General features: G+C 40.0%; 1 long non-coding RNA gene across 1 annotated transcript in view; it reads right to left on the reverse strand.

The window, feature by feature from the left end:
• LOC308623326 overlaps positions 1-15,330 on the reverse strand; it is a 538,457-nt gene that overhangs the window by 271,864 nt on the left and 251,263 nt on the right. Inside the window, exon 3 of the long non-coding RNA XR_014016806.1 lies at positions 5,375-5,516. This is a non-coding gene — a long non-coding RNA (uncharacterized lncRNA). The remainder of the gene's footprint in view (positions 1-5,374; positions 5,517-15,330) is intronic.

Genomic DNA, 15,330 nt, shown 5'->3' on the forward strand with positions numbered 1-15,330 from the left:
TGTAACAGTATTCATGGAATCATTGTGTCCCACAAAAACGGAGGAAAACAATGCCTTACTGAGCAAGCGTCACGACTCCCAACGAGGTTCAACCTACCCTAACGTGGACACGGTTTACTGCATCATGTGCCATGTGGGTAGCTTTTCATCTTTTCACATCCATGTCTTATTTCCAAAACAAAACAAACAAACATGAAGTCAGCTAAGGTCAAAACCCAGTTTTGACCCACAACCAAACGCAGCCTGCTGCGCACGTCCCGCCGTAAACAATCAGGTGAGAGCCACGGGCTTCGGCCCCCCTCACACTGTGCTGCCCTTTCAGCTTCTTCTGAGATCTGAGGCAATAAGTATAACTTAGAAAAAAACTGATAAGAAAAATCCAAGCCAGAAAATACCTGTAGATTTTAGCAAAACCATGCAAAAAAAGAAAAGTCACCAATGGGATGCCAAAACAGTTCTGGCTTTCAAAACCACTCCGTACACCCAGCTGGAGGGCCTGTAGCAATTCTAGCAAAAATGTCGTAATTGTATTTGGTTGAACTATGTAAAACTGCCATTTTTGAACAAATGAAATACTGCCAATTTCATAGGAATCAACCCAACTATTTCCTTAGACTTAAACTTGCCACGGCACTTTCAGGGATTTGGACAGGATGTTTAAAAACTGCAGAGAGGGCTTCCCTGGTGGCGCAGTGGTTGAGAGTCCGCCTGCCGATGCAGGGGACACGGGTTCGTGCCCCGGTCCGGGAAGATCCCTCATGCCGCAGAGCGGCTGGGCCTGTGAGCCATGGCCGCTGAGCCTGCATACCCGGAGCCTGTGCTCCGCAACGGGAGAGGCCACAACAGTGAGAAGCCCGCATACCACAAAAAAAAAAAAAAAAAAAAAAAAAAAGTGCACAGAATCTTCATCCTCCAAATCCTCCCACTTTCAGCCACACTCTTCCCTCCTCCTCTCTTCGCCTCCTTCCATCCCTCCCTGCACTGCCTCCCTGAACGGCAGTAGATGGAGGCTGAAGGGAGAAGGGGTGCTGAGTAATCACCGAGAACCAGATCTGGTTTGGGCCCCATTTCAAGGTCCAGAGGTAGACCTGCATGTCCATTCATGAAGTTTTTAAAAGCTGGGCTCTAAAAATAATGTCTTCTTCTCTGATGCCTTCTATTCAGGGACTTTCTAGCCTAATAATGACTTTCACTCATCTAAGGCAGATTTAAGACAACGCTTGAAAACATAACTGTTTACACACACCACATTGTTTGAATTCTGAACTCTATAAGTGAGCTAATCACAAATCATTTTTCACCTTTTACATATATTTTCTCCCACTGGTCCCACAACTGCCTCAACATCTTCTAGCCACCCTCCTTTCCTCTACCTAAGAAGCTCTTCGCTGGAACACAGGAGTTTTCCAGATACCTTCACAAAGTACAATAAGAAATTACTGCACTGGTATCCCTTACCATTTTGAGACAGGAGTATGCATTTAAGTGAAATATCCACATCTAAAGGAAACCCATCTTTGCAGGAAGTAGAAAAATAGGCGGAAAAACCTGTATTTCCTAACTACATATATAATAAGCAGGAAGCCCACCTAGTGTGGCAGCCAGACGTGTGCTGGAACCTTCTGATAATTGTCAAAGGTCAGGGATTAAAGAGAAAAGATGCCAACTGAGTGCAATAATGCTGGAAAAAAATCCTTTGAAATTTTAAAGAATCTGTGAGAACATGCTGATACATTGCTGCCTTCGATAGATTACAAGCCTAACAAGAACTAAATTCAACTCGCACTTTTAAGAAAACATATTAATTGATATGGTGCTCTCATTTCTGTACCTTTCCTTCCATGAAGATTACAGGTATCTTCAATCCTCAGGGTTGTCATCAACCTGATTTTGAATGTAATTGGGTTGGGGAGACAGAAACTTCAGGAGTTTAGACCAAAATTACAAAGTCATGACCTAGTCAAAAGAAAACCAAGGGTCTACCTAATATGAACTAAATTATGAGATTTTTCTCTCTTTAGATAATATCACCCCTAAGAACTCAGTTTCTGCAGTATTATTCCCCTAGAGACACTGGAAATTCTATATTGTTAAGACAAAAACAGAAATATGGGAAGCCCAGACACAAGTCCCCTGATTGTCCTGAGTAGTAGATGTGTTTATCTAATTTTATAACATAGTCAATGTGACCCTAAACGATTGGCCTCACGTCACCTATGATCCATAGCAACTGAAAATTACAATGCTGGCTAATGTGTGTAGCACCCTACTAGGCAGGTATCGATACATAGCTCTTTTTTAAGAGTGTCGAATATCCTATCTCACTTCATGTTCTCTCTGGCAACCATGAGGTAAAGAATCTTATTTCCACTTTATACACGAAGAAACTAAGACTCAGAAAGGTAAGTAACTTAACCAAATTGACAAAGCTGGCAATGAAGCTCAAAGTCAAACTCAATTCTTCCCCATCCCAAAGCCTCTAACTGTTCTCTCCTGATTTTCTCCTGAAGAGGCTCATCAAATAGTAAATGCGAGGGTGTTAGGTGAGGACTCCCATGAGCTGCAAAGCCCCTGCCTTGCCTACTGAAGACAGGTATGGGGCAGTGGTTACTCAGCCTCAGCTGGTATGTACCATGGGAGACTAGAGCTCTGGGGAAGCCAGATTTTTTGGCTTCTTTGGCAAGATTAACCAGATTTTTATGTAATTAAAAACAAACAAACAAACAAAAAACCACTGGCAGCTAGTTCTTTAAACACACACACACACACACACACACACACACCCTTGTATGGGCAAATAACATATTTGAGGGCTGGATCTGGCTCCATGGGCCACCAATTTATAACATCTGCCGTACCCCACACTGATGCCCATTTATTATATCCATCAGGAAGCCACACAACAGTCTAAGTCCAAAAGTTCCAACAGAGCCTTTATGAATTTATACTAGGGTTCTGTACACTCTGCACATCAAAACTCCCCCTTAAAACTACAAAGGTTTCACTGGACTGAAGAGAGGAACAAGCTTTAACAGAAGCATCTCTCTCTCTCATGTTCCATACCTGCAAATGAACAAGAAAATACCGTCCCAGCCACTAGGCAGGCAAGCCCAAGAGGAGTGACGGCAGCCCCTGGGTCCAACTAGGCTGTGCTTCGCCAGATCTACAAACCAGTGAACATTTCAAAAAGCACCTACAAACAGTAGATCACAAAGGCAAAAAAGCACCTGCAGGAACCACTCTCCCTATAACCTTTCTCGTCCCTCTTTCCCCTTCAAGTTTGATGATCTGGCAGTTCTGGAACTCTTCCGAGAGGAGTCAAGACTCACTCTGCCAGCCCCAGCTGTTCAAAGCTCAGCCCAATCTGTTCCATACAGTTGGCTGTATTATCACAATAATGTGGCTACAGTTCACCTTCATTTGCTGCGAAGATCATTAACTATCCCTCAGAGAGATACAGCATTAAGGACAGAGTGAGCCTGAGGCATAATAAATGGAGGTCTCTGGGTAACACAGTTCAAAAAAAAAGGTAAGATGATGCCAGCCAGGCCACCTGACAGTTCCTATAGTCAGAGAAAAGGGAAGAAAACAAGGGCAGGAGGGATGGAAAATGAGAGAAAAAGGAAAAGCAAGAACGTGCCTGGCAAACATGTATGTTCATGTGAAGAGAGACTAAAGAGGAAAAAAGTTTTCTGAAATAAAGACAGCAGGACATTTAACGTTAAATAATCACAGTGGAGACAGGACTCTACTTGTCTGGCAGCCCAAACATTCTACTACTAGAGGGAGAAGTGAGTTTGGAAGGAGACTGAGAACAGAGCAAATGAATTACCATCCTATATGGGAAGGATGCCATATCCTGGACAATTTCAGTACTGTAGAAGACGGTGAACTCAGTGCAACCTGTCTTTAAATCGTGTATCTGACCTCCCATTCCTAAAACTGAATTAGTGTAGAGCGGGCGTGTTTCTTCCTTCAGTTCACACATTCAGTTAAAGTTTCATGCGAGCCTCATTTGAATCTTGTTCACCAACCACTAGGCTAGCGCCACGAAAGCACCCAGGGACCAGGGTGTCCCCTTCAAAGGAAGTACTGCATGGTATATGAATACCCAGAAGTTCTTTAGTTGATAATGAGAACATAAGAATCAATACTTGTTCTAAGTGAGTTGCAACTGTTGTATTCATCTAAACCAAATTCCAGTCAGCAATGGACAGACAACTGGTGGTGAGGTAGGAATTTTACTGGCAGACCTTATCTGCTAAAGATGTACTTTCTTTAGAACTACACAGGTAATATCAATATAGTTAAAAAGCAAAAAACAATAGCTCTACATTCTCCATCTTCAATATGTTCTTTACCTTCTTTGCCTTAGTAAAAATGTATCCCTAGAGCAGTGTGGTTCCCAACCAGGAGCAATTCTGCCCTCCGCGGTACTTTTCCGGTTGCAATAGTGGGGGAATGGCAGTTAGTGGGTAGAGGCCAGGGGCGCCACTGAATTTTACAATACACAGGCGAAAACCCTACAATACAGAATTATCCAGCTCCAAATGGCAATAGTGTGAACATGAATATCTCTGCCTGAGAGCTGTTTCAGGGATTCAACTCCCCTGTTGATATTATATATATACATATATATAGGAGCAGTTGAGCAGTAGCTTCTAAATGACATCTTGCTATCATTAAAATCCCTCCTCTCCACATAATAGTAACATTTAACATAAATGAAAAGGCAGGCAAGGGGCAGAAATTTAAAACTACTTTAGAGTCACAAGGGAACCCTGGTAAAGAGCACCAAATTCTGCATAAGCCTCCAGCCAGTGATTGCTGTTTTTATTTACTTTTTAACATTTTAGTAATGAATTGTCAAACTGAATTCACCGAGAAGGTAGCTTCAAAACATAAGGACCCAAACATAGCAAAAAAAAAAGTGAGATTTATATTTATAAAGAGGAAAATCAGTCTTGGCCACCTCTTGTGGAAACACACATACACACACCCACACCCATACATACCCAAACCAGAAGACTCAAAACCAAACTCAAGACCCAAACCAAAAGCTCCCCTCCTGGCTTGGAACAAAAGAACCTCCCCTGAAGGTGGAAACCAGTTGGGCTTTAACCCTTTTCTGAAAGAAGAGAAGCAATCCCCCAATCACACCTGGAAACAAATTCATCATCTTTGATGTATTCATCTGTCCTCAGCCCAAGAGCTCAGCGGAGTCATCCTAATATTTATAGCACTTAGTAAAAATTAATTCGCTCTGGGGTAACCTGGTGTAAGCTCAGGTCATATCCCCATCTTGCCAAATAAACAGAACTGCCAAGGATCCTTTCCTGTTGCTTTTAGCCCTCAGACTGATGCGCTTGCTCACCTGGTTGGATCTTCTTCCCGCCGATCCTCAATCACTTCCCTGGGGTTTGACGTGTGTGTGTGGCTACAGGAAGGTCTGACATGCTCGGGCTCTTTGGCTTTTCTGGATTCCTCTTGGCAGCCACACTTGGATTCCACAGCTCCTGGGAAGGAAAAAAAGCAAAAGGGAGGTGTAGTGTTTAACAGGGAGAGAGCTATGACTTCCCAGCCCCAGGAGAACGTGTTCTGCCCTGCCAGGATGGGGAAATCGCTTTTGAAGTGGAGCCCGGGTCTCCCCAGAGCAGACCATCCAGGAGCTATTGTTCGGGTGCAGACTTCCTTCCACTCGACATCATAGAGACACAGTGACAAAGGAATTCATTCACTGACTACTGAATGCTCACCATACACAAGGTACTGGGAGCAGGGAAAATGGACTGGGGAAAGGCCTATGTCCTCAGGGTAGGAGAAAATATTCCAAAGGAAATTTTATTTGAACAGACTTTTTTTTGCAAAATGTTCCCTCTTATGTGAATAGAATATGAATTTGATAATTTATGAAGTTGTCCATGTGTAGCTTAAAAGAAAAACATGGATCTCGTTTTGTTGCCGTCCTAGCCACTCCCCGGGTCTAGGCCCCAAAGCTGCTTTTGTAAACCACTGTTGACAGAATCTCTTCTCAAGGTGATAGAGACAACAGTGGGTTATTCGTCTCCGCTTTTAAAAAGGAGAAAAATTAGGGGCAGGGGGACTGGATCATTTCTACTGTAACCAGGTCAATTAAGGAAATTTTACTCGCCAATGCACTGATACCCACTGGAATGCATTTAAAAACTGAAATCCTATCTAGTTCAATCCCAGAAGCAAAACATCAAGACAACAGCAATATTCAGCAATGGACACTGGAAGTATTTTCAAGTCCGGGCAGAATCCAAGCTGTTACTAAATCAGCCAATGATGTTATGTTGAACAGAACTCTCATCCTAAAGGTAATTATACTAAAACTCCTGAAGATTTCTTTCCTTAAAGTGCTTGCCTTTGATCAAAGGAGATTTGGGTGAGAAAGAAGAATGCGTAGAAGGAGCTAGGAGACCAGGAGCGGGGAGTGGAAAGGCTCCCCCAAACCACATCCAAATCCACAATTCAGTGGTTCATTTGGTAAAATGGCAGATCAGTCATGTACTTTTTTTTACTCATAAGACTAACTCATTATCCAACACTACATTGTTTATTAGATTTACTGAATAAATTATAAAAATTTAAATCACAAAATGAATTATATAACCTAATGTGGGGTTTTATTGCATGCCAAGAATGTATTTTCTCCTCCAGTGAAGTTTTCTGGAATAAATGCAAAGTTGGTCACATAACACCTCCAAATCATCTTCAAGTTGCCCTGAATCGGAACAGTGTGAACAGAGTATTCAACTGTACATTTGTGTGTATGTGTGTGTGTACATGTACACAGTTATTTATCTTTACCTTACACAATCATGGTTGGGACACCCAGCTAGTTTACTAAGCAAAGTCAGCAGTTGGAATTTTTAAAGTTTCTTAAGTACAGCAGCCAGTGTCAGGGTAATTTTATTTATTTAAGAATATATTTTTTCTGAATAAATATGTGGATGCTACATTTTTTGTGAGCCCTCTTGGAAAATATAAATAAACTATCGATGGGTACCTGTCAATTACAATCCTCCTCTGTTTGTGATTTATGGCAGGAAAAATCATTCATTTCCCTAGGGATCATGGAGAAGTCTGCTGAATTTTACATAATGTAATTGAAGAGACAGCAAGTCAAAGCATAGAAAACATCCTTCATACTTATCTTAGCCATCTGCAAAGTTTCTTATAGGCACAAACTATTTAACATCATGTCAGGCAATTTTATGAGTTTCCCAGGAATTGCAAGTTATTTAAACAAGAGCATTTTGCTGTCCCAGTATAAAACCCCAAATCAGCAAATCTAAGGTACTCAACAGAGGAAGTCTCCCCATCGCCATGCCATGCTTATCCAGGATTGCTCACACACACACAAAAAAAGCTGAGAAAAGCAGGGATACAGACACTTCTGATGAAAAAGACATTCTAATGGCATAGCAGAAAAATAGAACTTCCTGAGAAGAACAGGAAAAAAACATAGAAACAAATGGCAGAAAACCTTACATTCCATTGTGTGATAGAGGCAGCTCGTTTTTTTTCCCCTACTCCCTCAGTAGGATTAAAGCCTGATGTGGCAAACACCTACATCTCATTCAAACCCATCGAGCTAAACAGAAAAAGTAAAAAAAAAAAAAAAAAAAAAAAAGGCAGGAAAAGAGAAGCAGCCCAATTTTACCCAATGAATAAAGACTGGCTGGGGAGGTCCCAGAATCCTGAGTGCAGGTGGCATTTCCTTCACAGGTAAACTGAGCTGGTTACAATGCTCAGTTTTCTCGCTGTGAGATGATTATGCTGATTTCTGTCCTTTCACTGCTCCAGGCTTTTGAGCACTCCAGCCTCCAACACCCACCCTGCCCACCTTTGCCTACCCAGTCCTAACACTGTTCATAGCTTTGGCTCAGATGTCTGCTGATCACCATCAGGGAACTAACAGAACATAGTACTTCTTTGTCTGCATGATGACTGCTGAGTACAGGACAACTTCTCCCACCAGAATCCAAATGCCTTGAGGACAGATTGAGCACTTTATCTTTTATCCCCAGAATCTAGTAGAGGGTCTGGAATACAGCAGGTGTTCAATAAACATCTGCTGAATAAGTATACCAGTGAACAAAGAAACATGTAATTCTCCCAAAGACTAAAAAAGGCTGGAATAAAAAGAACCTAGTTCACCTATTTCCACCCTCCAGTCATTACAATTAAAAGAATTCTAAAGACAGGGTATTTTAAAATAGAACGGAAAATATATTCCCAAACAGAGAAAGATAAATAATCTCATGTAAAATATAACGAGGATAGTGGACATTACAAATTACAGCTGTGAAACTCTAGTCCTTTGAAACCTATGTAGTTTTCCCTTTAGTTCTACCTTTTTATCTTTCCCAAGATTTGTTTTTCCATCATTGAGTGGCTCAGGCTTAAGACCAAACTGACGCAGGGACACTTATGAGCAAAGACACAAAATCTCCCCACTCTCTGCAAACCTTCAGGATGCCGAGATCCCACTATAACTCCAGATGGGTGCCCAGGGGTCTTTTCTTCACCATTCCAAATGACTTAATTTTCCCCCACCCTCTAACTACAGCTTGGAGTTACATTTTACAACAACTATGCTAAAAAATGTACACTACTTATAATTAATGAAAAAATATGATAGTCCTGGAAATAAACAAACATGAAACTATTTCCTATGTCCACTGAGGCCAAGTCAGGGCTCTCAGAGAACCACAGCCACTAACTCATCAGGCGAAAGGTCACACTGTAGGGTGGCTATGGAGCCAGAGGGCTTGCATTTGAATCCACACTAGCTTTGGGACCTTGGCAAGTTAGGAATCCTATTGTGCCTCGACCTCTTTACCTATAAATGGAAAAACTAACGGTGCCTTCCCCACAGGAGCATTGTGCAGAGCAGAAAAGTTAACACAGATAAAGCAAACAGACACATACATGGCATACAGTAAGCATTCAATAATAGAGCTATTGCTGTACAGTCATCTTCAAATGTTCTTGCCTTTTACACGATTACTGCCGTAGAACATTCCAGAAGACAAGAAAATGCACTACCTCGGCAAGTCTCTGCTATAAAGTCACTGCCATTTTGAGCATAAGGCACAGACAACAGTATAAAAACCTAATCCTAAAACATTATGTTCCTATAGGGCATGAAACCGTTGAAAGTTTTGAAAGGAAATACAATTATAGTACTGGTTTTACTACAATCCATATGATTACACAAAAAAACACCTTTTTGAGCTACATACAACAAAGTGAACAAGGAAAACCCTACGATGCTTACTAGCAATATGTTTTGAGCCAGGTTACTTGCCTCTCTGAGCCTGCTTCCTTATTTGCCCAATGAGATTACTCAGTGTCCCCATCATCTTCACAATAGCTAATGCTTTGGATAAAACCTAAATTACATATATAAGAGCATCTAAAATACAGATGAGCCATGCAGTCGTTACATTTTCATTCCTCCCATTTTCTATCTAAGTCTGTGAACTTGCTGTGATTCACATCAGCTTTCCAAGACTCTTGTTTTTCTCTCTCCCTTGCACATTGGATCAGGTCTGAAAGAGGAAAAAAATACTAAAAAAAGCAAATCAGTTTTTTGTTCCTGAAAAAAACCCAATCAAACATTCCTGATGAATGAGTTCCCTATTTCCTTGAGCTAAGAATATCTGTTGCAGCAAGTATGTGAGAGGGCCAAAAAAAAAGGTGAATAGTTACCATAAAACTATTTAAAGGAAGCAGACCACAGAACGTGAATTGTTAATATCAAGTTAGTTGTCAACAGAATAAACAGTGACCTCCTTCCCCAGATTTTGGACTTAGCAGACAAAGGGAAATAAAGGTACAATATGATGCTTATTTTTCACTTTGAAAACAGATGGTGAGCAGTATCTGACAACAGTGAATTGTATGTCCTTCTAGATATTTCTGCAGGATTAGATAAGATCAAAAAAATTAAGATACTGAGCATATAAGTAATCCAATAAAAATCAGCTTTTATGTTCTCTCTCCTCCTCATAACTGAGCAACATATAAAAAATTGAAGATTGGACATACGCTTCAAAATGATTTGTGTATAGCCTTCTTTATTAACTTTTAAATAACTTATTTGTGCCCCAAATCTATTATTTAAATTATCTTTGTTTGTGGCCAAACTGTTCTGATATCAGAAAAAAAGGAAAAGAAGAATTTGCCAACTCAATAGATGACAAGGAAAGGGTGTATTTCCCAAATTCCAAGTATCCTATGTGCATACACTCCAGATAGAAATTAGCCAGAATAAGTAGTTCAAGAAATAGATCTAAATTTCTGACCCTACGTCATACTTACTTACATGGTATCACAGATGAAAGCAGAAGTTTATTTTTTTTTCCTTAGGTTTTAGAAGACTAAGATTCAGAGGGGTGATGTAATTTAATGAAGTTCACACAGCTACTAATTGCAGCAGGAGGATTTGAGCACAGAGTTTTCTAAATCCACCATTTTCCCCTCCCCATCAAATTATGCTTCCTCCAGGAATATACATTCACAATGGAGAGCTGTGGAGGCCACTACTGGAAAGGCAGATTGGAGTCAACTAGTGGTGGCCACTGAATGTCTGTCTTTTATTCAGTAGGTGTAAGGAGCCACTGAAACTGTTATAGACAGATAAAGTGTTTTTTGAAAACAACTGAAACTGTTCTCCTTGTAACAATGCTTTCCAGCCAGATGCTCATCTCTTTGATTACATCATTCAGTAAAAGTCTGGGAAACAAGTAACTTTTTCCAACCTTCCAAAGTTTCTAGGATATATCATATTTATCATCATTATCTCTTACATCCAGACCCTCCCTCCAAAGAACACTTTTCTATATTGTGAAAATCCAAGGTCAGCTTTCATGAAATCCACTAAATGCATAAGAAGAAATGAAATAACCGAAAATAGCCAGCAATATTGAAGGAGAAAGACAAAGTTGGAGGACTAACACTACCCAACTTCAACACTTATTATCAAGCTACAGTAATCAAGACAGCATGGTATTGGCAAAAGAACAGGCAAACAGATCAACAGAATAGAGAGCCCAGAAATAAACACACAAGGATAGAGTCAACTGACCTTTGACAAAGAGACAAGGTAATACAGCAGAGCAAGGATAGCCTTTTCCATAAATGGTGCTGGAACACCTAGACATGACATTAAAAAAAAAAAAAAAAAGAATCTAGACACAGACCTACACTCTTCACAAAAATTATTTCAAAATGAATCACAGACGTAAATGTAAAACACTAAACTATACAACTCCTAGAAAATGACATAGGAGAAAATCTACATGAACTTGCTTTGGCAGTGATTTTTTAGATACAACACCAAAGGTTTAATCCATGAAAAATAATTGACAAGCTGGACTTCATTATAATTAAAATTTTCTGCTCTGCAAAAGACACTGTCAAGAGAATGAGAAGAAAAACCACAGAATGGGAGAAAATATTTGCAAAAAATATATCTCATAAAGGACTTTGTACATCCAAAATACAGAAAGAATTTTTAAAATTCAACAAAAAGAAAACCCAATTAAAAAATGAGCCAGACCTTAACAGACACCTCAGCAAAGAAGATACACAAATGGCAAATAAGCATGCGATCAGATTATCCTCATCATACGTTGTTAGCGAAATGCAAATTAAAGTAACAATGAGATATCACCACGTATCTATATTCTTTTATTTTAATTAATTAATTTATTTTTGACTGCATCATGTCTTAGTTGCAGCACACGGGCTTTTCTCTAGTTGTGGTGCACGGGCTCCAGAGTACATGGGCTCTGTAGTTGCGGCACATGGGCTTAGTTGCCCCACGGTATGTGGGATCTTAGTTCCCCAACCAGGGATCGAACCCACATTCCCTGCATTGGAAGGCAGATTCGTAACCACTGGACCACCAGGGAAGACCCATCTATATTCTAATGTAGGTATTATTTTGCCATTCTAGGTCAAAATTCAGAACACTGACAATACCAAATGCTGACAAGAATGTGGTGCAACAGAAACTCAACCATTACTGGTGGGATTGCAAAGTGGTATAGCCACTTTGGAAGACAATCTGGCAGTTGCTTAGAAAACCCAACATTCTTTAACATTCACCAATCATGTTCCTTGATATTTACTCAGAGGGGCTAAAAACGTATGTCCACACAAAGAGCTGCACAAAAATATTTAGAACAACTTTATTCACAATTGTCAAAGCATGGAAGCAACCAAGATGTCTTCAGCAGGAGAATGGATAAAGAAACTGTGGTGCATTCATACAATGGACTAGTATTTAGCATTAAAAAGAAATGAGCTATCAAGCCAGGAAAAGACATGGAGGAAACTTAAATGCATCGTAATAAGTGATATAGCCAATCTGAAAAGGCTACATACAGTATGATTCCAACTCTGACATTCTGGAAAAGGCAAAACTATGGAGACAGTGAGATTAGTGGTTGCCAGGGTTTGGGAGGATGTGAAAGGGGAAGGGAGGAGTAGGTGGAGCATAGGGGTTTTATAGGGCAGTGAAAATACTCTGTATGATACCATAATGATGGATATATGTCATCATGCATAAATGTACCACACCAAGAGTGAAACCTAATATAAACTATGAACTTTGGGTGGTAATGATGTGCCAATGAAGGTACATCAATTTTAACAAATGTACCACTCTAATGAGAGATGTTAACATGTATGTATGGGCAGCAAGGGGTATATGAGAAATCTCTGTAGCTTCCTCTCAATTTTGTTGCAAATCTAAAGCTGCTCTAAAAAGAAGTCTGTTTTTTAAAAGAACCAAAGAAGAATGGAATATAGTCATACTAATAATTTTAATCTTGGGAAAAATGTATCACATTCCTTACCCTCTTTGATTTAGTCAACACAAAATATATTCATGGACGACCAAGCTCCATAAGATCCTCTACAGAAACAATTTCAGGTGGAGGACAATAATGACAAGTAAGGGTGAGAGATAAATGAGTAAAAAACACTTTCTGCTTCCTCAATACAAGCATTCATTTAAAGGGAATACTTGTATACATAGGCAGAAAATTGAAACAGCTTTTAAAAAGTACCCACTGACTGTGAGCCCTGGTTATGACACAGCACTAAGTGCTATCCCTTGACAAGGGCAAAATAAATAACTCTGGCTTATGCCAATTTGGAATGTAAAAAGATAACCTAGAACAGCACCATCAGAAGATATGAATGCCTAGCTAGCAATTCAGATCAGACAAAAAGTCAAAGAAAAAGCTCCCACATGATGTTATATATAAGCTAATATAAAAATGATTTACTTAAGAGATAGTGTTTATGTTGGAAAAGTACACAAGGTTATGAAGAGCTTTGATTCAGTTGGTTCAATACCAGGGCAGAGCTTATGCCTTAAACTGCTCCATGAACAGGTCATCAGGAACCAACTACAATCCTACAATATGTATATTTTAAAACAAGAACAAGGACAGGCGGGCTCATTATTCCTACATCTTTCTGAGGAACAGGCTTTCATATAATGCTTTCTACGTGAACACATCCACCTTCCAACTACAGTCTTGCTGGCTTTCGTAAGCACCTACATCTTTTTTCTACATGTTTTCTGAAAAGACTCCATAAACTATCAAAAGATTATGTTAAAGAGAAGCATCTGAACACTGGCTAAGGTTGAGACTCAGTCTTTAGAGGCCAATTAAAATTCTCCTGTCTTCAGAATGACCTGACGATTCCATTTTTAAGGAGTGATTCCAAAAGCAAAACATACCTAGTCTTAAACTCAGCTTAGCAGATTTTTTAGTTGTTAGTCTCTTTTCCAAAGACCCAATAAAAGGCATGACACCAAGTCATCTTCACCTCACTTTCTTTGCTTGCTTTTATGAGATAACTACCCTTGACCACTCTCCCCCACTGGGTGGGACAGATTAGTCAGACTTGTAGAAAACTAAATTTTATCTCTAATGTGCTTTGAATTGTTGAACATGTTAATAGAAATGGCTGGTCTTGAATAACATGCAATATTATTTAGATAATATAAAGTACAAACATTGTTATCTTTAAGAAAATGACTAAACTATAATCGGAAGTATTCGACTTAAAAACAATCATAATGCTGAGAGAAGTCTTAGTGATAATTCAGACTACAATCTTATGTCATACATTCAAATATGAGATAACTTCATACTTGGATATGAGGTTCATAAAAGTTAAAGTTACTCCATCACCTTTACAATTCTAGTTAGTGGGAAAACCAAGACTAGATGTCCAATCTTGACTCCTGACTATTTCTTTTCATTACATCGCTGGAATAAATTTTTATACTATGTCTACCATTTTTAATCAGACCACCAATTCACTCCTTTCTCATGGCTGGATGTTGATAATTGGTATTCAGAATTTACCAGGGGTCCTGGTGTCACAGAGTATGTGCTTGGGGCTACACCAAGGACACTCCCTAGGAGAGTGGAGAGCTCTGGCTGTTTCAAGGCAGTGTGGTCCTGCAGGGAGTTGCCTCGTGTACCTCACCCACAACACAGACACTGAAAAGCCGACTCTTCCATACTGGTTTGAACCAAGAGCAGCTGAAAGAGAAACAAGATGTTCAGCCCACTCTTCAATGAAGAGAAGGCACACGAAAAGAGGCAACACTGTTAGGAAGGAGTTACGCCTGCTAGGTTAGAGTAAGTGAAGAATGACAGAAGGCAGAGATACACTTTCTTTACCCAAGATCCAGGTAAAAACTAGGTAGACCAGAAACTTGGAGCGGAGATGTCGCACAAGTCCTGAGCTCTCAGGCTAAAGGAAACCGCCATTGTTCCATTTCTTTCCCCAGAGTTCTGAATTTTGTTCCCTAGGCTATTGATGTAAAAGAGGCCAATAATGGGAAGAAAGAAATTCCCAGCTCCCACAACTTATGAAGATCGAAACGGGTGATACAGGATGCCCAGAAAGGATAAAGAAAAGCTCACTTATTTAGCCTCCCAGGTCAGCAGAACTAGGTAAATATCCCCAGTTGACCACCATGGATGGGGAAAAGTGAACAAGAAGGATATGGATATTGCTTTTATTGATTGTTTCCTTACCCATAGCAGCTCTTAGGCCTGGGGCAATTACAGCTGATGGAGGTTACACCATGAAGATTGTTGGTTTACAGGCCACTCTTGATAATTCAGGGTGAATGATACAAAACATTTCACTCAGGCTACTGGTTGTGTGAGCCTCGTCCTCACCTCTATCAAGGTATAAAGAGTGTCCAACAGATTACAAACTGTCACATAGATCATATCTTGTCTAATAGAACCA

Source organism: Mesoplodon bidens (genome assembly GCF_964165515.1).
Source record: "Mesoplodon bidens genome assembly, chromosome: 10".
NCBI lineage: Eukaryota > Metazoa > Chordata > Mammalia > Artiodactyla > Ziphiidae > Mesoplodon > Mesoplodon bidens.